Here is a 25841-nt window from a genome sequence, read left to right as displayed (position 1 = left end):
AAAAAAAAAAAAAAAAAAAAAAAGAAAATTTACCATGTTATGAGGCCATCACCACGAATCAGTTTTAGAATATTTTTACCACCCCAATAAGATCTCTCACCACATTTATGGTTAGTCATCCTCCTCCCCACTTGGTTTTTAGCTGGCAGAAGGCCGTCCTTCCTGGGATGGATAGGGCCAGGCCTCTGCATGGCCCTTTTAGAAGCCCTTGCATAGTCAAGAGATCACATGAACACTGGTGATCAATGTTCTACGCTGCCCTCTTCCCACTCTGGCCCGTCTACCCTCCCCAGCCTCTCTCCCTTCCTGTGCCTCCCCCACCCCCCTACCTGCGCTCAACGCTCCAGCCACATGGCACGATCGCACCATTGCCGTTTCCCCAGATCTTCACGCATGCTCTTCCCTTCTGCGATGCCCTCTCCTGACTTCTCTGCTCACCCCACCACCATCTGGCTAATTCTCTCATATTCTTCTTGCTTTTCGTAAAGAAATATCTTACTTATTATCTTTCTACCGAGGTATAACATACATACAATAAAGTGTAGGCATCTTGAGTGTATGGCTTAATGAACTTCCATGTGATATACAACTATGCAATCACCTCCCAGAGATACACACCATTTCCAGCTTCCCAGAAGGTGGTGCCCACTCACCCCACCCAGTCAGTGCCCCTCCACGGACCCCCATGCTGTAGTTTTGAACTTCATAGAGGAGAAATTATGCAATAGGTGCTCATTTGTACCTGACCTCTTTCACTCAACATTATGCCTGTGAGGTTTAACATGTTGTTAAATGAACCATACTTCATGCTTCCATTGATAAGCAGTATTCCATTGTATTAATCTACCACAATGTATTTGAGTTTAGTGTTTATTTTACTGTATTTGGATTGTTTCCATTTGGGGCTGTTTCAGATAATGCTGCTATTGGCATTCATGTGCGTGTCTTTGGATGGGCATATGTGCTCACTTTTATGGGGTTTTTACTCAGGGATAGAATAGCTGAGTTAAAGGGTAGTTATGTTTAACTTTTTAGTAGGACCTGCCAGGCATTTTTTTCAAAGTGGTTTACCAATTTAAACTCTCTCTAGTAAAATAAGAGCCTTCTGGTTGTGACGTGTCCTCACTAACACATGACATTATCTGTCATTTTAATTTTAGTCATTCTAGTTGTGTGTGGTGGTATCTCACAGTGGGTTTAATTTGCATTTCTTTATTTACTAATGATGTTGAGCAACTTTTCATAAATTTAATGGCCATTTTTGTATCCCCTTTTGTGAAATGCTGTATCAGGTCTTTTGCCCATTTTAAAGATTGTGTTGTGTGTCTTTTTCTTATTGATTAAAGGCCTTTAAAGTATATGTATATATTTTGTATGCACATCCTTTGTGACACAGAAGCATTGCAAATATCTGTTCCCAGTCTGTGGCTTGCCTATTCATTCTCTTAATGGTATCTTTTGATAAACAAAAGTTCTTAACTTTAATAAAATCTAATTTATCAATATTTTTTATGATTAGTGCTTTTAGTGTGTCTCGTTTAAGAAATCTTCACCTCTCCCCATATCATGAAGATATTCTTCTCTGTTTTCTTCTAGAAGTTTGAAGTTTTTGCTTTGTTATTTAGGTCAGTGATTCATCCCAAGTTAATGTTTGTGTAAGGTGTGAGATAAAGGTCAGAGGTTTTTGTTTTCTTTTTTTCATATGGATGACCAATTGATTTGGCACAATTTGTTAAAGACTAATTTCCCCCATTGAATTTTAGTGTCATCTTTGTTGAAAATCAGGTGACCATAGATATATGGGCCTATTTCTTGACTCTATTTTATTCCATTTGTCTATTTATCTAAATTTGAGCAAACAAAAAGCTGCTTTGGTTACTGCAGCTTTAAAATAAGTCTCGAAGTCAGGTAGTGTGATTTCTCTATATTTGGTTTTCTCTTCTTTTTTATTTCAACTTTTATTTTAGATTCAAGGGGTACATGTGCAGATTTGTTACAAGAGTATATTGCATTGTGTGGAGGTTTGGGGTACAAGTGATCCTGTCACCCAGGTGGTGAGCTACTCAATAGGTAGTTTTTCAAGTCTTGTTCCCTCCCTCCCTCCCCATTCTAGTGGTCCTCAGTGTCTATTGTTCCCATCTTTATATCCATGTGTACCCAGTGTTTAGCTCCCACTTATAATAGTGAGAACACACCATATTAGGTTTTATGTTTCTGTGTTAATTTGCTTAGAATAATCGCATCCATGTTGCTGCAAAGGACATGATTTCTTTCTTTTTCATGGTTGTGTGGTATTCCATGGTGTATATGTACCACAGTTTCTTTATCCAGTCCACCATTAATGGGCACCTAGGTTGATTCCATGTCTTTGCTGTTGTGAATGGTGCTATGATAAACATACAAGTGCATGTGCTTTTGGTAAATGATTTATCTTCTTTTGGATAATATACCCAGTAATTGGGATTGCCAGGTCAAATAGTAATTCTATTTTTAGTTCTCTGAGAAATCTCCAAACTCTGAACTAATCAACATTCTCACCAATGGTGTATAAGCACTTTCTTTTCTCTACAGCCTTGCCAACAACTGTTACTTTGGGGCATTTTAATAATAGCCATTCTGACTGGTGTGAGATGATAGCTCACTGTGGCTTTCATTTGCATTTCTCTGATAGTTAGTGATGTGGAGCATTTTTCCATGTTTCTTGGCAGCTTGTATGTCTTCTTTTAAGAAGTGTCTGTTCATGTCCTTTGCCCTTTTTTAATGGGGCTGTTTTTCTTTGACAAGATTGTTTTAGCTATGATAGATCCTTTATGTTTCCACATAAATTTTTAAGTCAGCTTGTCAGTTTTTCTCCAACAAAATTTGCTGAGATTTTTATGGGAGTTATACTGAATTTATATATTCAATTTTATGGATAAATTTAGGAGAAAATGAAATCTTAATAATGTTTTGAAATATTCAGTGTAAGTTTTACTTATCTCTTATTGCATTAATAAAATATAAAATACATTTATATTTTATACTATTAAAAATAAACTATTATTATTTCATTTTATACTATTCATTTCATTTTATACTATGAATATAGTTATACTTACATTTAATATAAATTATATCATAATAAATATATATTTAATGTAAATATTTTTATTTTCATATTTGCATTTATGCTATTAGAAATAAAATTTTTATTTCATTTTATACTATTCATTTTACACTATAAAAATATTTATTCTTATATTTATATTATATTTAATATAAATCATATTATAATAAATATGTTATATTTAATATAAATATATTTGTATTTGTGTTTTACACTATTATATATTATATATTTATATTTTATACTGTTAAAAATGAAATATTCTTATTTCATTTTTCAATCTTTTTTACTAGTACATAAAAATACAATTGATTTTTGTATATTTACAATACATCCAGAAACTTTACTAAAGTCATTTATTATTTCTAATAACTCGCTTTTGGATTCCTTTGGATTTCCTACGTATACAGTCAGATCATCTGAAAAATTACAGTTTTGTTTATTCTTTTCCAATGTTCCTACATTTATTTTTCTAATTGCACTGGTTAGGATCTTCAGTGCAAGATCAAAAAGAAGTGGTGATACTGAACATTCTTTTCTTGTTTCTGCTATGATAGTGAATTTTTCCAATATTTCATAATTAAATAAGATGTTAATTCTAATTTGTTCATTTACTTGTTGTAGATACCTCTAGATTCTCTAGATTAAAGAAGTTTTTTTCTATTCATAGCTTTCTAAGGTTGGTTTTTTAAAAAATTGTGAACAGGTGCTGAATTTTATCAGATGATTTTTCTGCAACACCTGACAAAAGGTTCTCCTTCATTCTATTAATATGGTTAATTACATTGATTGATTGATTGATTGATTGAGTTGATTTCTTTTTTCTTAACTATTAAACCAAACTTGCATTCCTAGAAAACCTCATTTGGTCACCCTGTATTCTCCTATGTATATATTCTCAGGAATTTTGTTTCTGTTGGGGTATTTGTATCTGTTTTGTTTCATGAGATATATTGACCTGTAAATTTTCTTTTTGCAAATGCCCTTATCAAGTTTTTGTATTACAGTTATTCAGAGCTCATAAAATGTGCTAAGAAATGTTTTCATTTTTTTTCTATTCTCTGGTAGAACATAAGATCTGTATTATTGCTTCCTTAAATGTTTAGGATAATCTACTAGTACAGCATCTAGGTTTGTTGTGTGGGAAGGTTTTTCATCATAGATTCAACTTCTTTTATTATTATTATTATTATTATTATTATTATTATTATTATACTTTAAGTTCTAGGGTACATGTGCACAATGTGCAGGTTTGATACATAGGTATACATGTGCCATGTTGGTTTGCTGCACCCATCAACTCATCATTTACGTTAAGTATTTCTCCTAATGCTATCCCTCCCCCAGGCCCCCACCCGACAACAGGCCCCAGTGTGTGATGTTCCTCGCCCTATGGTCCAAGTGATCTCATTGTTCAATTCCCACCTACGAATGAGAACATGTGGTGTTTAGTTTTCTGTCCTTGTGATAGTTTGCTGAGAATAATGGTTTCCAGCTTCATCCATGTTCCTGCAAAAGACATGAATTCATCCTTTATTATGACTGCATAGTATTCCATGGTGTATATGTGCCACATTTTCTTAATCCAGTCTATCATTGATGGACATTTGGGTTGGTTCCAAGTCTTTGCTATTGTGAATAGTGCCACAATAAACAAACGTGTGCATGTGTCTTTATAGCAGCATGATTTATAATCCTTTGGGTATACACCCAGTAACGAGATCACTGGGTCAAATGGTATTTCTAGTTCTAGATCCCTGAGGAATCACCACACTGTCTTCCACAATGGTTGAACTAATTTACACTCCCACCGACAGTGTAAAAGCATTCCTATTTCTCCACATCCTCTCAAGCATCTGTTGCTTCCTGACTTTTTAATGATTGCCATTCTAACTGGCGTGAGGAGGTATCTCATTGTGGTTTTGATTTGCATTTCTCTGATGACCAGTGATGATGAGCATTTTTTCATGTGTCTGTTGGCTGCATAGATGTCTTCTTTTGAGAAGTGTCTGTCCATATCCTTTGCCCACTTTTTGATTAGGTTGTTTTATTCTTGTAAATTTGTTTGCGTTCTTTGTAGATTCTGGACATTATCCCTTTGTCAGATGGGTAGATTGCAAAAATTTTCTCCCATTCTGTAGGTTGCCTGTTCACTCTGATGGCAGTTTCTTTTGCCGTGCAGAAGCTCTTTAGTTTGATTGATCCCATTTTTCTATTTTGGCTTTTGTTGCCATTGCTTTTGGTGTTTTAGTCATGAAGTCCTTGCCCATACCTATGTCCTGAATGGTATTGCCTAGGTTTTCCTCTAGGGTTTTTAAGGTTTTAGGTCTAACATTTAAGTCTTTAATCCATCTTGAATTAATTTTTTATAAGGTGTAAGGAAGGGATCCAGTTTCAGTTTTCTACATATGGCTAGGAATCCTTTCCCCATTTCTTGTTTTTGTCAGGTTTGTCAAAGATCAGATGGTTGTAGATGTGCGATGTTATTTCTGAGGTCTCTGTTCTGTTCTATTGGTCTATATATCTGTTTTGGTACCAGTACCATGCTGTTTTGGTTACTGTAGCCTTGTAGTATAGTTTGAAGTCAGGTGGCATGATGCCTCCCTTTGTTCTTTTTGCTTAGGATTGTCTTGGCAATGCAGGCTCTTTTTTGGTTCCATATGAACTTTAAAGTAGTTTTTTTTCCAATTCTGTGAAGAAAGTCATTGGTAGCTTGATGGGGAAGGCATTGAATCTATAAATTACCTTGGGCAGTATGGCCATTTTCACAATATTGATTCTTCCTATCCATGAGCATGGAATGTTCTTCCATTTGTTTGTGTCCTCTTTTATTTCATTGAGTGGTGGTTTGTAGTTCTCTTTGAAGAGGTCCTTCACATCCCTTGTAAGTTGGATTCCTAGGTATTTTATTCTCTTTGTAGCAATTGTGAATGAGAGTTCACTCATGATTTGGCTCTCTGTTTGTCTGTTATTGGTGTAGAGGAATGCTTGTGATTTTTACACATTGATTTTGTATCCAGAGAGTTTGCTGAAGTTGCTTATCAGCTTAAGGAGATTTTGGGCTGAGACAATGGGGTTTTCTAAATATACAATCATGTCCTCTGCAAACAGGGACAATTTGACTTCCTCTTTTCCTAATTGAATACTCTTTATTTCTTTCTCTTGCCTGATTGCCCTGGCCAGAACTTCCAACACTGTGTTGAATAGGAGTGGTGAGAGAGGGTATCCTTGTCTTGTGCTGGTTTTCAAAGGGAATGCTTCCAGTTTTTGCCCATTCAGTATGATATTGGCTGTGGGTTTGTCATAAATAGCTCTTATTATTTTGAGATACGTTCCATCAATACCTAGTTTATTGAGAGTTTTTAGCATGAAGGGCTGTTGAATTTTGTCAAAGACCTTTTCTGCATCAATTGAGATAATCATGTGTTTTTTGTCATTGGTTCTGTTTATGTGATGGATTATGTTTATTAATTTGTGTATGTTGAACCAGCCTTGCATCCCAGGGATGAAGCCAACCTGATCATGGTGGATAAGCTTTTTGAGGTACTGCTGGATTCGGTTTGCCAGTATTTTATTGAGGATTTTCGCATCGATGTTCATCAGGGATATTGGTCTAAAATTCTCTTTTTTTGTTATGTCTCTGCCAGGCTTTGGTATCAGGATGATGTTGGCCTCATAAAATGAGTTAGGGAGGATTCCCTCTTTTTCTGTTGATTGGAACAGTTTCAGAAGGAATGGTACCGGGCTTTGGTATCAGGATGATGTTGACCTCATAAAATGAGTTAGGGAGGATTCCCTCTTTTTCTGTTGATTGGAATAGTTTCAGAAGGAATAGTACCAGCTCCTCTATGTACCTCTGGTAGAATTCAGCTGTGAATCCGTCTGGTCCTGGACTTTTTTTGGTTGGTAGGCTATTAATTATTGCCTCAATTTCAGAGCCTGTTACTGGTCTATTCAGAGATTCAACTTCTTCCTGGTTAGTCTTGGGAGGGTGTATGTGTCCAGGAATTTATCCATTTCTTCTAGATTTTCTAGTTTATTTGTGTAGAGGTGTTTATAGTATTCTCTGATGGTAGTTTGTATTTCTGTGGGATCGGTGGTGATATCCCCTTTATCATTTTTTACTGCATCTATTTGATTCTTCTCTTTTTCTTTCTTTATTAGTCTTGCTAGCAGTCTATCAGTTCTGTTGATCTTTTCAAAAAACCAGCTCCTGGATTCATTGATTTTTTGAAGGGTTTTTTATGTTTCTATCTCTTGCAGTTCTGCTCTGATCTTAGTTATTTCTTGCCTTCTGCTAGCTTTTGAATGTGTTTGCTCTTGCTTCTCTAGTTCTTTGAATTGTGGTGTTAGGGTGTCAATTTTAGATCTTTCCTGCTTTCTCTTGTGGGCATTTAGTGCTATAAGTTTTCCTCTACACACTGCTTTAAATGTATTCCAGAGATTCTGCTACGTTGTGTCTTTGTTCTCATTGGTTTCAAAGAACATCTTTATTTCTGCCTTCATTTCGTTATTTACCCAGTAGTCATTCAGGAGCAGGTTGTTCAGTTTCCATGTAGTTGAGCAGTTTTGAGTGAGTTTCTTAATCCTGAGTTCTAATTTGATTGCACTGTGGTCTGAGAGACAGTTTGGTGTGATTTATGTTCTTTCACATTTGCTGAGGAGTGCTTGACTTCCAATTATGTGGTCAATTTTAGAATAAGTGCGATGTGGTGCTGAGAAGAATGTATATTCTGTTGATTTGGGGTGGAGAGTTCTGTAGATGTCTATTAGGTCCGCTTGGTGCAGAGCTGAGTTCAATTCCTGAATATCCTGGTTAACTTTTTGTCTTGTGGATCTAATGCTGACAGTGGGGTGTTAAAGTCTCCCATTATTATTGTGTGGGAATCTAAGTCTCTTTGTAGGTCTCTAAGGACTTGCTTTATGAATCTGGGTGCTCCTGCATTGGGTGCATATATGTTTAGGATAGTTAACTCTTCTTGTTGAATTGATCCCTTTACCATTACGTAATGGCCTTCTTTGTCTCTTTTGATCTTTGTTGGTTTAAAGTCTGTTTTATCAGAGACTAGGATTTCAATGCCTGCTTTTTTTTTTTTTTGGTTCCATTTGCTTGGTAGCTCTTCCTTCATCCCTTTATTTTGAGCCTATGTGCCTCTTTGCATGTGAAATGGGTCTCCTGAATAGAGCACACTGATGGGTCTTGACTCTTTATCCAATTTGCCAGTTTGTGTCTTTTAATTGGAGCATTTAGCCCATTTACACTTAAAGTTAATATTGTTATGTGTGAATATGATCCTGTCATTATGATGTTAGCTGGTTATTTTGCCCATTAATTGATGCAGTTTCTTCATAGTATCAATGGTCTTTACAGTTTGACATGTTTTTGCATTGGCTGGTACCAGTTGTTTCTTTCCACGTTTAGTGCTTCCTTCAGGAGCTCTTGTAAGGCAGGCCTAGTGGTGACAAAATCTCTCAGCATTTGCTTGTCTGTAAAGGATTTTATTTCTCCTTCACTTATGAAGCTTAGTTTGGCTGGATATGAAATTCTGGGTTGAAAATTCTTTTCTTTAAGAATGTTGAATATTGGCCCCCACTCTCTTCTGGCTCGTAAGGTTTCTTCCAAGAGATCCACTGTTAGTCTGATGGGCTTCCCTTTGTGGGTAGCTTGACCTTTCTCTCTGGCTGCCTTAACATTTTTTCCTTCATTTCAACTTTGGCGAATCTGACAATTATATGTCTCGGCATTGCTCTTCTCGAGGATTATCTTTATGGTGTTCTCTGTATTTCCTGAATTAGAATGTTGGCCTGCCTTGCTAGGTTGGGGAAGTTCTCCTGGATAATATCTTGGAAAGTGTTTTCCAACTTGGTTCCATTCTCCCTATCACTTTCAGATACACCAATTGAACGTAGATTTGGTCTTTTCACATAGTCCCATATTTCTTGGAGGCTTTGTTTGTTTCTTTTTACTCTTTTTCCTCTAACCTTGTCTTCTCACTTTATTTCATTAATTTGATCTTCAATCACTGGTACCCTGTCTTCCACTTGATGGAATCGGCTATTGAAGCTTGCACGTGTGTCACGTAGTCCTCGTGCGATGGTTTTCAGGTCCATCAGGTCATTTAAGGTCTTCTCTACACTGTTTATTCTAGTTAGCCATTCATCTAACTTTTTTCAAGGCTTTTAGCCTCCTTGTGATGGATTCAAACATGTTCCTTTAGCTTGGAGAAGTTTGTTATTACCGAACTTCTGAAGCCTACTTCTGTCAACTCGTTAAAGTCATTCTCCATCCAGCTTTGTTCCATTGCTGTCAAGGAGCTGCGATCCTTTGGAGAAGAGGCACTCTGATTTTTAGAATTTTCAGCTTTTCTGCTCTGGTTTCTCCCCATCTTTGTGATTTTATCTACCTTTGGTCTTTGATGTTGGTGACCTACAAATGGGGTTTTGGTGTAGATGACCTTTTTGTTGACGTTGATGCTATTCATTTCTGTTTGTTAGTTTTCCTTCTAACAGTCAGGGCCCTCAGCTGCAGTTCTGTTGGAGTTTGTTGGAGGTCCACTCCAGACACTGTCTGCCTGGATATCACCAGTGGAGGCTCAGTTGGAAGTGCAGAAATCACCCGTCTTCTGCGTAGATCACGCTGGGAGCTGCAGACCAGAGCTGTTCCTTTTCGGCCATCTTGGAATGGATCTCAACTTCTTAAAGATAATGGATTATTCAGATTTGCTCTTCCTTCTGTTAATTTTAGTAACTTGGATTTTTCAAGTAATTTGTACATTTCATTCAAATTTTATCCACAAATATTCATATTAGCCTCCTATTATCTTTTCAATGTCTATAAGATCTATAGATCCTCTTTTTCATTTCTCTTTTTGGTAATTTGTGTTGTTCCTCTTGTTTTTGATCAGTCTTGCTATGGGTATATTAATTTTGTTAATGTTTTCTAAGGATCAGCTCTGGGCTTTATTGATTTTCTCTATTGAATCTCTGATTTCTCTTTCATTGGTTTCTATTCTTATTTTAATTATTTCTTCTATTTTTTGGAATTGTCTTTTTCTAGCTTCTTACTTAAATTGTTGACTTCCTGACCCTTTTTCTTTTCTGAAATATACATATAAGGCTATGTATTACCTCTAACATTGCTTTAGCTGCATCCTACAAATTTTGATGTTTTCATTATCATTAAGGTTAAAGTAATTTCTAATTCTCATCTTGATTTCTTCCTTGGACCATGGGTTACTTAGAAATGTGTTTTTTAATTTCCAAATATTTGGAGATTTTCTAGTTGTCTTTCTATTATATTTCTAATTCAATTCCATGGTGATCAAGAGAAATGCTGTTTAATTTAAATTCTTAGATGTTTGTTGGCAATATTTTAAATTACTGATTCAATCTCACTGCTTGTTATTGATCTGTTCAAAATTACTGTTTCTTACTGATTCAAGCTAGGATGGTTGTATGCTTCCAAGAATTTATGCATTTCCTCTGATTTTCTAGTTTGTTTGCATAGATGTTCATAGTAGTCTTGAATGGTCTCTTATACCTCTGTGGTGTCAGTTGTAATATCTCCATTTTCATTTCTAATACAGATTTACAATCTACTTGCAATTAGTATTTTTACCACTTTGTAAGTAACACAAGAACTTTACAACAGTTTGATCCCAGTTCCCTGTCCTGTCCTTTGTGTTATTTTTGTCATATATTTTACCTTTTTTGCATATGTTATAAATTCCACAAGACATTATTGTTATTGTTGCTTTAAGTTGTTAATATTTATGTCTACTTATCCAAATAACTACCCTTTCTCGTGTTCTTCATCTCTTTTATATAATTTTGTGCTCTCATTTGAGATAATTTTCTTTTAGTCAAAGAGCTCTACTTAGTATTTCTTGTGGTATAAGTCTGCTAACAATAGTTCTTTCAGACTTGGGAGTTGGGTTTTCTGTTTGTTTTTGTTTGTTTGTCTAAACAGATCTTAATCTCACCTTAATTTTTGAAATATTTTATATGTAGTTTTTCGTTTAGAATTTTAAAATGTCATTCCATTGTCTTTTGGCTTTACAGTTTCTGTTGAGATGTCAACCATCAGTTGTATCATTCTTTTGAATGCAATATGTCATTTTCCTGTGGTTGCTTTCTTATTTGCCTTTAATGTCGGCAGTTTGACTATGATGAATCTAAATGTAGTTTTGTAGTATTTGTTCTGCATAGGGTTTCCAAATCTTCTTGAATCTGCATTGATGCTTTTAATAAGATTTGGAAAATGCTTTACCTTCATTTTAAAAAATACAGCTTTTATCTCATTTCTTCTCTCATTTTCTTTCTAAACTTGAATTGTGTGTATGTTAGGTCTTCTTGCCATGTGTCTCATATTTCTGTTCAGTTTTTTATTCAATTTTTCTCTTGGTATGAAACAATTTAGATATCCTCTATTCATCTGTTTTCAGGGTCACTAATCCAGCTTTCTGCTATATCCAGTGTGTGCCTAAATCCATTCAATATACTCTTTATTACAGATATTTTATTTTGCTCCTGAATTTCCACTGGATTTTTTTTTACAGATTCTAATTCTGTCACAATAATCTATCTTAATCCCATTTGTCCATCTTTTATTCTATTTTATTTAATGCATTAATTATAATTATTTTGAGGTCCTGGTTGGTTAACTCCAATATCTGGATCATCTCTGGTCTGCTTCTAGTGACTATTTTATCTCATGGTTATCCAATGTTTCCTGATTATTTACTTACTTCGTAAATATTGTGAATATTGTGGATGTTACATTATCAAAGCTATAGATTACTTTACCTTCCTTTAAAGAAAGCTATGTTTTGTTCTGATAGTCAGCTAAATTACCGGTGAAATCATCTAGCTCTTACCAAGGTATGGTTTGGACAATGGTCAGGATAGATAGGTCTAACCTAGTTTTGCCCTTATTCCTAGGATATGGTCTTTACTCTTAGAGCATAGATTTTCTGGGGTCTCAAATGAAATTCCAGAGTATTCACTAAGGTACTAAGGTCTCTCTTTTCTGACTGGGCATGAACCCCAACACCTCCCTCCAAGACTAGGAGGCAACCTCTAAAATCTCTGCTCCCATTGGCTGTTTTCTGATAGATTTTCCAGTGTATCACACTATGCATACACAACTTAGGAGTCAGTCAAGGACTTGAGGGAAACTTTCAACAGAGCTTTTGAGACTCTTTTTCTGTTGTTCTCTCTTTTCTAGTACGCTGCCCCTCCCAAATCCTAGTAATCTTTGCAGCCCCAACTTCAATCCCTATTTCCTCCATCCAACAAGACTGCTACTCTCTGTATCCATTTCCCCGTGCCGCAGCAAAGAAAATGCCCTCAGAGGAAAAGCTGGAGTGAATAGGGGTTCAGCTTCTGTATTTCCCTTCTTACAAATATTGAGCTCTGCTTTGATTGCTGTCCAGTGCCTGAAAATAGTTGTTTTAGATATTTTGTGCTGTTTACATAGTTGTTTATGGCTAGAATTGAAATCCCTCTTTCATATTCTTTTATCAACTTAGATATCACTTCCTCTGAGAAACTTTCTGTGACCATCCCTTCCCATCATTATATAAGCTGCCCCCATAGAATACCGTGTTTCTCTTTTCATAGCACTTATCAAATTGAATAGTAATTGCCTGTATCATTATCTTTCTTCCTGAAATCAGGGGTGTAATTCCCGGCATTTAGTAGGTGCTCAAAGAACTTACTTTGGCAGACTGAATTAAGGATTTGAGCTTCTTTCAACCAGCCCAGACATAAGACACATGACATCCATATTGTTTACATGGTATGAAAGGTTAAAGATTAAGTTGAACTGACTTTTCCAAGACAGAATTTATTTTGACCAGTATTTGTTTATTAGGCTTCTGTTAATGAATTTTACTAGACTCTGCAAAATACTGGTATGAGTAAAACATGGTTTCACTCTCAAATAAGTCACAGACCAGTTAAGGAGGCAACATTAATACCCTTGAAATAATTTAAAACCAATGCAAGTCAAATATGACCTGGTATTAATTATATGCATCTTTGAGGCTACTTTCTCCCTGAAGGCTTTCTGAACCCTTCTCCTAGCCTAAAATGACCTTACCCTCCCCAAGCCTTTCCTTTGACGACACATATCACTTCCCACTTTGTGTTGGAGTCACTAAGGCCCATGGCCCATCTCCCCTGTTGGACACCAGCTTCACCTCCCTGCAGCCCAAGAGCAGCCAACGCAGCATCTTCCTCACAACAGAAACCCAGCCAGACTCTGAAAGGAGAAATCACTGTGCCTGGGGTCTCTGGGAAGGCTCCATGGAAGAGGGCATTTGAACATGATCTTGGAGGTTGGGCATAGAAGGGCAGAAAGATATGACAGAACCAACTCCTGGCAGCTTTTGCTGATCTGAGTGCAGCCTGGAGCATTGTGGGAGAGAAATGGTGCCCCAGGTGGGCAGGGTCCCACCCACTGCAGCTGCTGAACCTCAGCGTGTTACTGCCACAACTAAGCTGAGAAACAGAGAGGGTGGCCTTGGGGACCCCGAGAACTGAGCCACCTCCAGAATGGACAGAAGCACACTGGGCCTTTCTAGAATCTCTGTCCCCACTTGTGTGGACCCCACCACAAATCCTACTTGGTTTTCCCCTCCCTGCTTCCTCTTCTGGCCCCACCTTCCCTGTCATATGGGCAGCATTCCGTGAATTTGATTCAGACCTAGGACCCTATGGGTATTGATCCCGGAAAAGAGAGGTTGATGCCAGTGTCAGTTAGGAGACATTGGCTGACTATTAAGCGTGACTCCAGTAGGATGTATTGATTCAGCTCCATGCCAGGGTGTACCTCAAAGGAAGGACAGGAACAAAGGTTCGACGTTCAAAGCCTCTGCCACGTGGAGGAAGAACCTTCGGAGAACCTCTGCCAACCTTCCCGAACCTCTGTTTACCCATGTGTAAGATAGGAATAAGCGTATCTGTCCCAGGGAGCTAGGCAAGATCAAAGAATACCCAAAACATGATTGTATTTTGTAATCAGTAAAACAGGAAACGAGGATTGAGTCATTGCAGGCCACTGCTGACTTGATGGAGAGGCTCCCTCTGACCTAGGCTTTTCCTGCCTCTGCGGTGTGGACCTGGCTTCCAACACTTCAGGCAGAGCTTGCGTGCCTTGGTCTGCATCTCCTGGGCCTGTTGGGGAGGCCAGGAAGCTGCGTTTGAAAGAGTTTCCCAGGGGACACTAGCAGGGAGACTGTGATCCCCCGAAGATCGCTGTTTCCACTGAGCATGTAAGACAGAAAGATTCCAATGAGAAAGAGCATCACTCCGCAGCCCTGGCGCCAAATCCAGGTCCCAGCATTGCCCCCAGGGAAGAACCCACCGCTGACTCCCACCTCAGGCACCAATGAGATATGCCCCGTTTACCAGCTGTGAGCCTCCTTGAATGTCAAGGGCCTGCAGTAAACAGCTGGAGGAGGAGAGGACAGATCTGGTGGGGCAGTCACTTTATTTTCTTAACATTTCCCCTTCTGCCCACCTCACTCCCAACTCAGAGCTCAAACTCAGCAAAGCTGACCATACACCAACGCTTCAGACATCTTGAACAGTTTTCCACATCCCTTGGTTTTAGCAACAATAACAACACTCGCAGACACACAAAAAGGAAAGAGAAAACAAATTCCTCTTGGGCTGAGTGTTCTCTGCCCCTGCTTTTTAGGCCCTTGTGTATTTCCGGAGAAATTTAATCCACATGATTCTATTGCATTTACATTGAAATTATTAATTCAGTGGGTTTTAAGACCATTTGATGTCCCAGCAGCTCCAATGCAGGGTTTGCAGAGGGCCTCTCTGAGCCTTTGGCCCCCTGAAGCAGGAAGCCTCCTGGTGCTGAGAAAAAACAGAGCTGGGCCTCACAAGTTCCCCGTTTTTCACTGAAGCTCTCATCCCTGGAGAGAGGAGAAGCCTCAGCTCTCAGCAAGGCAGAACGTTTCTCCTCCTCTCCTCGAGGGCGCCAGGGAGCAGAAGACTGCCAGTCCCCAGTGAGCTCCAAAAGGGGACTCTCTAGGGGCATGGCGGGCTCTAAGAACAAGAGATCACAGTGAATTCCCTGGGTACAGGTGTACAGACAGGAGCAACTTGTAGGGGAAGGAGGTTTGTCCCCATTTTACAGGCAAAGCAACTGAGACTCCAAATGATGACATAATTAGTAAGTGTCAGAGGCAGAGGCAAGACTGGAGCCCAGATCTGTCTACTCTGTCTGCCTCAGGGCAGGAGCCTGGTGAGCCCCAAGGGGACACAGAACAGAGGCAGCCTCAGCCCCAGGGCTGCCATGCCCCTCCCCAGACACACTGCTGGCCCCATGAGAGCGAGGTTGTGGTGTCCACAGGGCCCAGCACTAAGTGTATTTGCGTAAGTGGGTTGGGGGTAGATCAAGTGCTGCCCAACCTGGAAGAGAAGGTGTATGTTCACAGAACCCCGATCTCAGATGAATCCCAAGGGAGGGACACACACAGAAAGGATCTCAGGTGTTCATAGGAGGGAGAGTTAATTTCCAGCGTAGCAGGAGTCTGCAGGGGTGGAGCGGATTGAGAGTGGATTGTGAAGGAGGAGGCTTCCAGGTGGATAGGATTCCAATGTTCAGAGTAGACTTGGGTGAGAAGAGTACAGCAGATGGAGGGAACCGCATGGGAAGAGTACAGAGATGGAAAAGAAGAAACTGCATTTAGAGAAAGGCTGCTGTCCCATTTGACTGGAGGAGAAGGTACAAAAAGCAGAGAACTAAGGCCCAAAGTTGGGAGAGTGATGATCCTACCATGGAGTTCCTAAATAGCAGAGTGAAGAGACTGTACCTGGGAGGCAATAGGGAGCCACTGGAGGTTTTAGAGCAGGAGAGTGGCTCATCAGAGTTATACTTTCAGGTGATCAATTTGGCTACCATGTGGAGGATGGAATCGAGGGAGGAGACCCTGGAGATGGGGAGTCAAGTGGGAAGGCTGTAGAGGTCTAGGTGAGCAAAGAGGACACCCAAGCTAGGGGGTGGGGCCTTGAGAAAGGGGCGTGCTTTATGAACATCAGTAGTTCATTCATTCCATTAATACTTCTTGAGTACCTGTAATAGGTTCTGGAAATTCAATGGTGAATAGAATTGCAAGGTCTCTGCTCTGATGGAGTTTTTCTTCTGGAGGGACAAAACGTATGATTAGTTTGTCCATCATCTGTCAGATAGTTATCTGTGCAATGGAAAAGCATTAAGCAGGGCAAGTGGGCTTGGGAACAGTGGTTGAATTGAGGGCTCAACTTTATTGGCTGTCTAGGAGGCCACCATGACAGGATGATAGTCATTAGAGACACGAGGGAAAAGAAGAACCTGAGAGAATCGTGGTTATCTGAGAAAAGAGCATTCCAGGCAGAAGGAATGGCAAGTGCAAAGGCCCTGAGGTAGGAGCATGCTTGAGATGTTCAAGGAACAACAAGTGTGGCTGGAATAGAGTGAGCTAGGGCAAGAGCAGAAGGAGGCAAGTTTGGAGATGCAAGAGGCTGCGGGATGATTGAGGACATATCTTGCTGACTAGGAAGACTGTGGCGTCCTTTGTACAAAAGCAAAATCCAGCAACAGGGTGCAGGCTTTGGAAGTTCAGGTGAGCTGAGCTTTGGCCTCATTGGTTTGAAGGATCCAAGGGCCATCCAGGTGCAGGGAAGGGGGCCTTCAGCTTGGCAGGGAGATTAGGGCTGAGACCCAGATGTGCGTCAGGAGAACTCCATTCAGGAAGGAGAAGGAAGCGGGGCTTGGGAAGAACCACAGAATGCAGAACGTCCATAAGTATGAGCAGGGAGGAGGAAGAGAAGGCTGAGAGAGAAGGGTCAGAGGAGGTGCTGTGTCCAGGGGCAGAAGAGGAGAGGATTGTGAGGAAGACGAAGGTGGGTGCAGCATCGTGAGAACTTCCAGCTCTAGGAGGGAAAGCAGCAGCCAGGAGTGCCTCTCCCAGAAGCAGCTGAAGGGGCCTGGCTGGGCAGCTCACAGCACTGGGCAGCCTCTACCAGGACCAGAGCCCTGCGGATGTAAAGGAATGTTCATAACATGCATTAACACATACAGAAAATCTCCAGTCTCTGCAGGGATTTACTGTCATGTGTAAAGAGTCTGGAATGAACTACTGTCCAGCAATGATTCTCAAACCTTAGCGCGTGCATCCCTGGAAAGCTTGCTACGTCGGATTACTGGGCCCCACCTCCAGAGCTGCTGATTCTGTAGGTCTGAGTGAGGCCTGAGAATGTGCTTTTGTAGAACTTCCTAGGTAGTGCTGGTGCTGCCGGTCTGGGAACCGCACTCTAAGAACCACACACTTAGCGGCTGCCATTCCCAGGGTCTTAAGCTGGTGACAACAGGCAGAGGCAGAATCACCGTGTAGATGCCTCCATGTGTGGGGCCATGGAGAGCCCAGAGACAGCGGGAGTGGGGCTGGAGGTGAAGTGGGGAGGGCAGAAGGTGTTATTTTTGAGGCAATCTGCTCACACTTCATTCGTGTAATGCACCCAGAGGCCCCTTCCCTCTCTCCCTCTTATCTCTTCCCCTACCTTCTTCTACTTTTCCATCCGTTTTCATTCTCTTTGCCTATTTCCTCTAACTGATTTCGGGATTTCTCATCTTACTTTCTCAACTTTTCTCCTTGTTCTCCTCCCTTTCCCCTCATCCCTTCCTCCCACGTCCCTTCTCTTTCTTCCTTCTCCTCTTCACTCCCTTGCCCCGAGTCTGTGATAGACATGGGGGTGAGATAGGGGGTGAGAGGTGGCCAAGGTGAGGGGAGGCTGCCCTGTCCCGCCTCTCCCTGCTTCTCTCTGCAGCTGCCATTGTCTTTAGTCTCATCAGCCTGCTTTTTACCCACGAGAGGAGGGAAGGAGAAAGAGCCCCATCCAGGCTCCCAGCGCCCACCTGCAGCAGTGGGCCTGCAGACTCCCATGGCGGGGCGAAGAGAGTGTGCACAGAGGAAAGGACAAAGGCAGCAAGAGGGAGAGTCCCTGGACCAGGAGAAAAAGGAGAAAGGGGATCCTGGTGGAGAGGGAGAGAAAGGAAGTTGGGAGATGGGCTGCCCCCTGCAGAACCGACCAGAGCCTGTTTCCTAAATCCTGGGGAATGTCCTAATGGGACAGAAGCTTCTCTTGGGGAAAAGGGAGCATGTTAAGCCTCACGCTCATCACCCTCAGCCATGGAGGGACAGACATGCTGGCTTGACTCCCCAGAGTCACAAAGGGTCCTGGGCAGCCTTCCCACCTCTTTGAAGGATCCTCTGGGATTATTTTGCAGCAACTTAACTCTGCACTGTGTGGCCAGACATGGAAGGGGCTGTGGGATTGGGTGTCCTGAGGATGGACTGTGAGGCAGTAAGGAGGGAGACTCAGCAGCTTGCCTGGCTTAGGAGCAAATCATCCACCATGGCCAAGTGCAGATCCTGCCAACACCCACCATCACCACTACCACTACCACCCCCAAAGCTTGGCATCACACAGTGGATGGGCAGCCATAGCCCCTGAGGAGGACCAGGGCTGGAATGGGCCTATCTGGCATAGGTTGATCAGGTTAATACCCATCTCTCCTTGGGGACCTCTCTATAAACACAGTGTCTTCTACCTGTGGAGATTCCAGGCAGAGAGGAGAGCCCGTAACCTGAAGACAGGGCCACCATTCCCATGATCTTCAGAAGACCCTGATTCTCAGAGATGATGGTGGGGTAGGGAAGGACAGAGTGGCTGGAGACAGGCCCCAGAGGCGCAGATGGACCACTCAGGCCTGTGGGTAGGGTTGGCTTTTGGGGCTGTTCCATCAGCTGCAGCTCCTCCCCAGGCCTGGGAGGGGTCTGAGAAATCATTTGCCCCAGCCTCATGATTTTACAGATGAGGGCACTGAGGCCCAGAGATAGGAAGAGACTGGACCAAGGTCAGACAGCAAGTCAGTGGGAGGGCCAGGACCAAAACCTAATCTCCCAGCCCCCAGCCCAGAGTTGCTTCCATTTCTGTGGCATTTCCACCAGGCTTAACAAGCACTTAGGTGAAAACTACCCAAGGGGCAGTTCACCCACCATCGCAGATCTCATGTCTCAAGACTTTCTAGATGACATTTACCCAAACTAAATTCTAGCTGGGGTGAGGCATTCATCCTTTTACAGTGGGTTTAGGTACTGACCTTCCCAGATAACAAATTTGCCTTTTCACTAGGGTCTTGCATGTCTAAAACCAGAGGCTGGCTATGGTGGAATTTGGGTTGACTGCAAAGGTAATCCATGAGGAATAAATCCACAAAACCAGCGGTGGAGCCTAGGCCCAGGAGCGATGCCCTCTGGCACTGCCACTTCCTCCTCTCCAAACCCAGAGGTTTCCCAGCTCCCATTGCAGCCCCTTCTCACAGGCATAGAGTGCTGTCTCGGAGCACACACCGGCCTTCTGCCTCAGCAGAGGGAGCAAAGGCGCGTCTGAGTGGCTCGTCACTACAGGGAGAATGTAGGCTTCGAAATCACAGAACTGAGCTCCCCAGCCAGCTTGGCAGCTTGGCTACTTTCCAAGCCATGGAAACTCAAGCACACTACATCCACTTTCTGGACCACGGTTTCTTCATCTGTAAAATGGGTACGGTGACGTGAATCCCAGAGGGTTCTTTTCAGGAAGAAATAAGAGATGGTGTTTAACTGTCTACTGCGGGGCAGAGGCTGAATGAGTGAGTTCCCTACACCGGCCTATGCCCCGAAGAAAGGGTATGGTGTCCAGGGGCAGGTTTTGAGGAAAGGGCCTCTGGGGCTTGTTGTTTGAGCAGAAAGATGGATCTTACACAAGTCTGCCCTTTTTCGTCAGTGACAGTGCAGGCTGCCAGGCCTGGGGCAGCCTTGGTTGTTGCTGTGGAAGCCTTTCTGAGGAACATCCTTTGCTCTTTTCCTGGCCTGGGCCCCCAGAACAGGCTCCCAACACCACAGCGCATAAATGCTCTCTGCTATTTTCTTTTGGAACAAATAAAATCTGGCATCATGACTCATTCTGGTTAAAGAATAAATCACTACAGAAGTGAAGCCCAGGATAGGATGAAACCACCCAGCGCACGAGAGAGAGAAAGAGAGAGAGGGAGAGAGGAAAAACTGTATTCGTGGGGAAACGTCGGCGTAAGGCCCCAGGCCAAGCCACCCAGCAGACCCTGGCAGGCACACACAGACAAGAAAATGAGCCGCAGAGGGCTGGGAGAGTGGAAATCCAGACATTCATCCTCACTGGCAGGAGCTGGGGCGTTTCAGGCACTCAAACGCACAAAGCAGCAGTGAGAATGACCGAGGAGAGAACAGCAGCCCCAGAACCAAGAGCGAAGTCTGGGGCACAGTGGATTTAGGATGTGGCCTACAAACAGCTCCCAAGGCTCCTTGCATCTCTTGGGTGATTTTTTCCCCTCTTCTCTCTTTGCTCTTTCATTCTGTCTCTTTTTTTTTTTTTTTTTTTTGAGATGGAGTCTCGCGCTGTCACCCAGGCTGGAGTTCAGTGGCCGGATCTCAGCTCACTGCAAGCTCCGCCTCCCGGGTTCACGCCATTCTCCGGCCTCAGCCTCCCGAGTAGCTGGGACTACAGGCGCTGCCACTCGCCCGGCTATTTTTTGTATTTCTTAGTAGAGATGGGGTTTCACCGTGTTAGCCAGGATGGTCTCGATCTCCTGACCTCGTGATCCGCCCATCTCGGCCTCCCAAAGTGCTGGGATTACAGGCTTGAGCCACAGCGCCCGGCCTTTTTTTTTTTTTTTTTTTAATGCCAAACCACACAAGAAAGTCCCAGAAATTGAAGGGATGTCAGCGAGGGTCCAGGAAACTTCTGACACACACAAAAACTGGTCAACCAGAGATGGAGCTAATCTCAGCTCCACCCTCTAAGGCCTCTAAGGCCATTCCTCAGGGCCATAGAATGTCCTCAGTGCTGAACTCGGAAAGGCAGGAGGCCAGCCATTGTATGCTTTTAGAGGTAAGACGCACAATCTCGGTAGTGGAAATATTGAAAAGAAAGTCTCCTGTTTACTAACTTCCAAGAAAGAAAATAAATTTAACGTGGGCAGTTCAGGAAAGCCAGAGGGGTTTGCCAACTCAGCATCTTTGCCACCCGTCTCTTCCCACTCCCGCACCAGCCTCCCCCTACAGCAGCCTGTGGGCTCCCTGCAACCTCTTTCCATTTCTGAAGCCAACACCATTCATTCTGCGATGCCAACATCCTTCCTAAGTCCAGTGAAGGAGAGGAAAGGGGAGTTTTTCATATGAGGTGGAGAATAAACAAATGTTGAAATTCCCTGTATCTTGAGAGTGGCTTTCTATAATTTTATAGGTTTGAATTTTCAAGGCTGGTACTGTTTTTAATTGCTCCTTGGCACGTTATGTGCAATGATCATAACTGACACTAGAGGGAGCAAGATAGCCCTCTAATGGCTCCCCTAGTCAACCATTGAGGCTTCCCATAGATACCGCTCAGGGTAGCATGTGCTTCCATTCAGTTAGGCTATAAAAGGTGAAAAACTGAATTTCTTATTGAAAACCACAAGGTGCAATGTGCGTGTTTTAAGGTTATATACAATTAGAAAAACAAATGAAGGTGCCATAAATTCCTTTTCTCACTAATTTTAACTATAATTAATCACTATCTAACCCTTGTTTTCTGCAGGCTTGGATAAAATACCTCCTTCTAACTTTCCCTGACTCCTTCATGAGGAATCAAGGGCTCCTTGGGATTTCTTTTTTCTTTTTCTTTTTTCTTTCTTTTTTTTTTTTTTTTTTTTTTTTGAGACGGAGTCTCACTCTGTCACCCAAGCTGGAGTGCAGTGGCATGATCTCAACTCACTGCAAGCTCTGCCTCCTGGGCTCACGCCATTCTCCTGCCTCAGCCTCCCGAGTAGTTCAGACTACAGGAGCCTGCCACCATGCCCAGCTAATTTTTTGTATTTTTAGTAGAGGTGGGGTTTCACTGTGTTAGCCAGGATGGTCTCAATCTCCTAACCTCGTGATCCACCCGCCTCGGCCTCCAAAAGTGCTGGGATTACAGGCTTGAGACACTGTGCCCGGCTGCTTCTTGGGATTTCAAACTCTTTCAAATCGCTTTTCTTTTTCAGTGCCTTCTCTTCCAAGCAGCCACAACCCTCAGACGTACAACCAATAGCACGATGCTTGTTATCAACCTGAGGCCATCTTGACAAGTTTTCTGTCATCTTCTGTTGAATTGCTCCTTTCCCTCTTGAATCTTTTCTTCCTGGTTTATCTGTGATGAGTCACCTTGAGACGATAATGTAGACAGACATGGAAAGAGAGTTGTAGAAAACGCCAAATCAAGAAAAATGGAAACTGAAATGGGAAAAGGAAAGAGGAAAGATGAGATGGAAAATAAAATGCCAACAAGAAAGAAAAGAGGGAAGGGAGGCTGTGAGCCCCCAAGGGTAGGGCTTGACTCTATTCATCTTGGCCTCTTCAGTGGTTGGCATAGGCCCGCAGATGGTGAAGAAGAAAGGGAGGGAGAGAATGGTTCTAGAAGTCTGGGTGTGACCCAAGGTAAATCTTGGGGAAGCCCAAAGCTGGATGTCCTTGTTTCAAAGGGTCTGGGGACCATCGCCCCTGGATGGGAGATGTTGAGATTTCCTGTTTTTCTAAATTTTCCTTGCAAAGTTTGGAAGGGCACTACTAAAGCGAACTCAGGCAGGAGATCAGGTGAGTGGTGGCTGGTGACCTGGCCCAGCTCCGGCATGGCTCGCCCTGTGACAGCAGATCCTCTCTGCAATTTCTCTTCTGCCACTTCCCAACTGCTGAGCCAATAATTTTATAACCCAGGAGGAGGACATTTCTGAAAATGTAATGACACACTTCACCTTCCAATGAAGCTAGCCCACAGCCTTTTTGTTTCTTGATGGTTTATTGAAATAAGAATAATCCTGTAAGGATGACTATTTGTCACAACAGAGGGAGAGGAGGAAAATAAATCTGAGCTTTGAACCAGACAGAAAAGACTTCGAAGGAGTCCATGTAAACAGTGATTCCCTGATGTAAACCAAAGCCAGCTTCTGTGTCCTCTGCTCTCCTGCACTCCATCCACCTGCCAGAGGTGGGGCGAGGCCCGGGGAGGAGAGTGAGGCCGAAGAGTTGCCCCTTAACCAGTTGCGTGACTTCTCTGTGCTGTAGTTGCCTCAGCTTCAGAATGAGAATGTGTCTCACATCTGTAATCCCAACACTTTCGGAGGCCAAGGTGGGCAAATCACCTAAGGCCAAAAGTTCAAGACCAGCCTGGCCAACATGGCAAAACCCCATCTCTACTAAAAATACAAAATTTAGTTGGGCACAGCAATGTGTGCCTGTAATCCCAGCTACTCAGGAGGCTGAGGCAGGAAAATCTCTTGAGTCCAGGAGGCGGAGGTTGCAGTGAGCTGAGATGACGCCACTGCACTTCAGCCTGGGCAACAGAGCGAGACTCCCTCTCAAAAAAAAAAAAAAAATTGGAATGCTGTCTCTGCCTCAGGGTTGAAAAGACTAGGTCAAAGTCAGGACAGCCGTCACGCAATCCCTGGTACGTAATAAACTGCCCCCGAAATATTCATTCATGCATCCATTTATTTGTTTATTCATATAAAGTGCTTTGAAGGGAGAGGCACGCATGTCCCATTGTTTATTTCTTGGTTGGGCATCCTGCTCTCTATCCCCATATTATCCGTTTTCCATCATCTTAAAGCCTGGTGATCACCTGATAAGATAATCCAGGGGTTCCCAAAGCTGGCCACAAAACAGAATCACCTGTGAAAGGTCAAAAAGAATGCAGATATCTCAGTCAAGTCCAAGAATTACAAAGACAGACCCTGTAGAGGTGATGCCTGGTAATCCATATTTTCAAAATCCCCAGGTAAGTCTAATGCCTAGCCAGGTGCTGGAATCACTGACTTAATTTTTTCTGAGAGGTCTGTGAGTTCCCATGGATCCATAGGTAAACTCCGTTCCGGGCTTATACTGGGAGTGGCCCTCGGTGCCTGAATCCAAAGAGGAATGACCAATGGCAAGAAGTTAAGAACCCCAGAAAGCAGGCAGGGGCAACCTGACGGGGGGACAATGCTGTGCTTGTCAACCATGTAGGCGTCTAACCATCTGTCCGTACTTAGGACCGCTTTAAGTAGAGTTCTCTGGACAAGTGAGGCAAGAAGGGAGGGGACGTGGAAAGTCAGAAAGGAGGAACAGGGATGAACCTGTTGAGGATGACTCTGCCACAAGCTCCATGAAAGCAGGGACTTGTCTGTCCCTCCAGATCCCACCTCAGGCCCAGCTTTCATCATGGAAGGCAGCATAGAAATAGTGCACATGAGCGCCGGCACCATGCACAGCCCTCCCTGTGAGCCCCAGCCCTTTTTCACCGGAGTGACACCTATTCATTGTGCAAGCCTCTGTCCAGGAGTTTCCCACTCCAGGAAGGCTCCCCAGACAGCAGAGCAGGAACCCTTCCTCTGTGCCCTGCCACACCCGAACACCCCTCTTGCGGCATGTCCTCCACACTAAATTCATCGGGTACAGGTCTCCCTGCCCTCACTGGGCTAGGGGTGAGGCTGTGCTTCATTCGTCTTTATGCTCACAGAGCCCAGCACATAGCAAGTGCTCCTTAATCACTTCTTTGAATGGAACCTGCCCAAGTCCCTCATTTTACAGATGAGGAAACTGAGGCTCAGAGATGGCAGGTGACTCACCGTGGGTTGCTTAACCCATCTGGGGATAGATTAGAGATAGCCATGCACATGTCAACAGGCCCATGAACAAGAAAAGAGTATCTGTCCTTTTAAGTCCAGGCCATCTCCTTTTTCTATGTCACCCAAATCCCTGTGGCTGGTGGACACAGCTGGAAGAATGAGGGTATCAGTTGTGCCTCATCCTCTGCCTGACTGCGTGATTTGGGGCCAATCGTGACATTCTCTGGGCCTTGCTTTCTTCCCCAGTCCAGTGGGAATATCTTCTTTGCTGGACCACCTGCCTGGCTGTGGTTTGCTGGAGACAGTTGGGTGTGTACACCTCACTGGCCATATTTAAAGAGTCACCATCCTATTCATGAGCCAAAGCAAGCACACTGGCCCGGATCAGAGAGCAGGAAATGCTTAGGCCCCTTTCCTTCCTACCACGCAATGGCTGAGAAGCTGTCAGACTCACACATACCAGAAATTAAAGCTGTACATTCTGCTGAGAAACATCTGTCCAAACTATTGCTGTGTTTATGTTTCATTTTTGGAGGAGAAATCTGCTATAAAGTGGAAAGAAAAAAACCTCTGAGCATGACTTGGAAAAATAAGCAAGGGTTTGTCAGGCATCTTGCAAAGAGAAGGGCGAGGGGTTACACTGCATGTCCAGCCTCTCTGGGGGGAAAACAGACCACAGCCACCTTCCTGAGAGAGCTGAGCCAAGGGCTTACCAAGGCTGGTTGTCCAACTGCAGACGGGACCCAGAAGAGCTCGGCCCAGCTGTGCTGCCAGATACACCCCAAGAAGCAAAGTGAAGACTCAGCTTGTCTTTGCAAAATGAGCAGCTTCCTCCATCCGTCCATTCATGTATTCACTCATCAAACAGTGATTGAGCCTTGACTGTGTCCAAGGGATTTGACCAGCACTGGGGGGAGATTTGAAAATGTATCTGGGTCTCTCTCTCTCTCTCTCTCTCTCTCTCTCTCTGCTATCTACAGGCAAATTATCTAGAGGAGAGAAAAGACACAAACAGTAGAGGTATAGGCAAAGCTTCAT

At 42.9% G+C, this 25841-nt stretch overlaps 1 protein-coding gene across 1 annotated transcript in view; it reads left to right on the top strand.

The window, feature by feature from the left end:
• Positions 1 to 25841, top strand: part of ITGA11 (integrin subunit alpha 11) — a 134361-nt gene that overhangs the window by 30890 nt on the left and 77630 nt on the right. The gene's annotated exons all lie outside the window — the stretch shown is intronic.

The sequence above is a fragment of the Theropithecus gelada genome, chromosome 7a (assembly GCF_003255815.1).
Source record: "Theropithecus gelada isolate Dixy chromosome 7a, Tgel_1.0, whole genome shotgun sequence".
Taxonomy (NCBI): domain Eukaryota; kingdom Metazoa; phylum Chordata; class Mammalia; order Primates; family Cercopithecidae; genus Theropithecus; species Theropithecus gelada.
The sequence above is the reverse complement of the archived record's forward strand: the minus strand, read 5'-3'. Positions and strand labels throughout refer to the sequence as shown.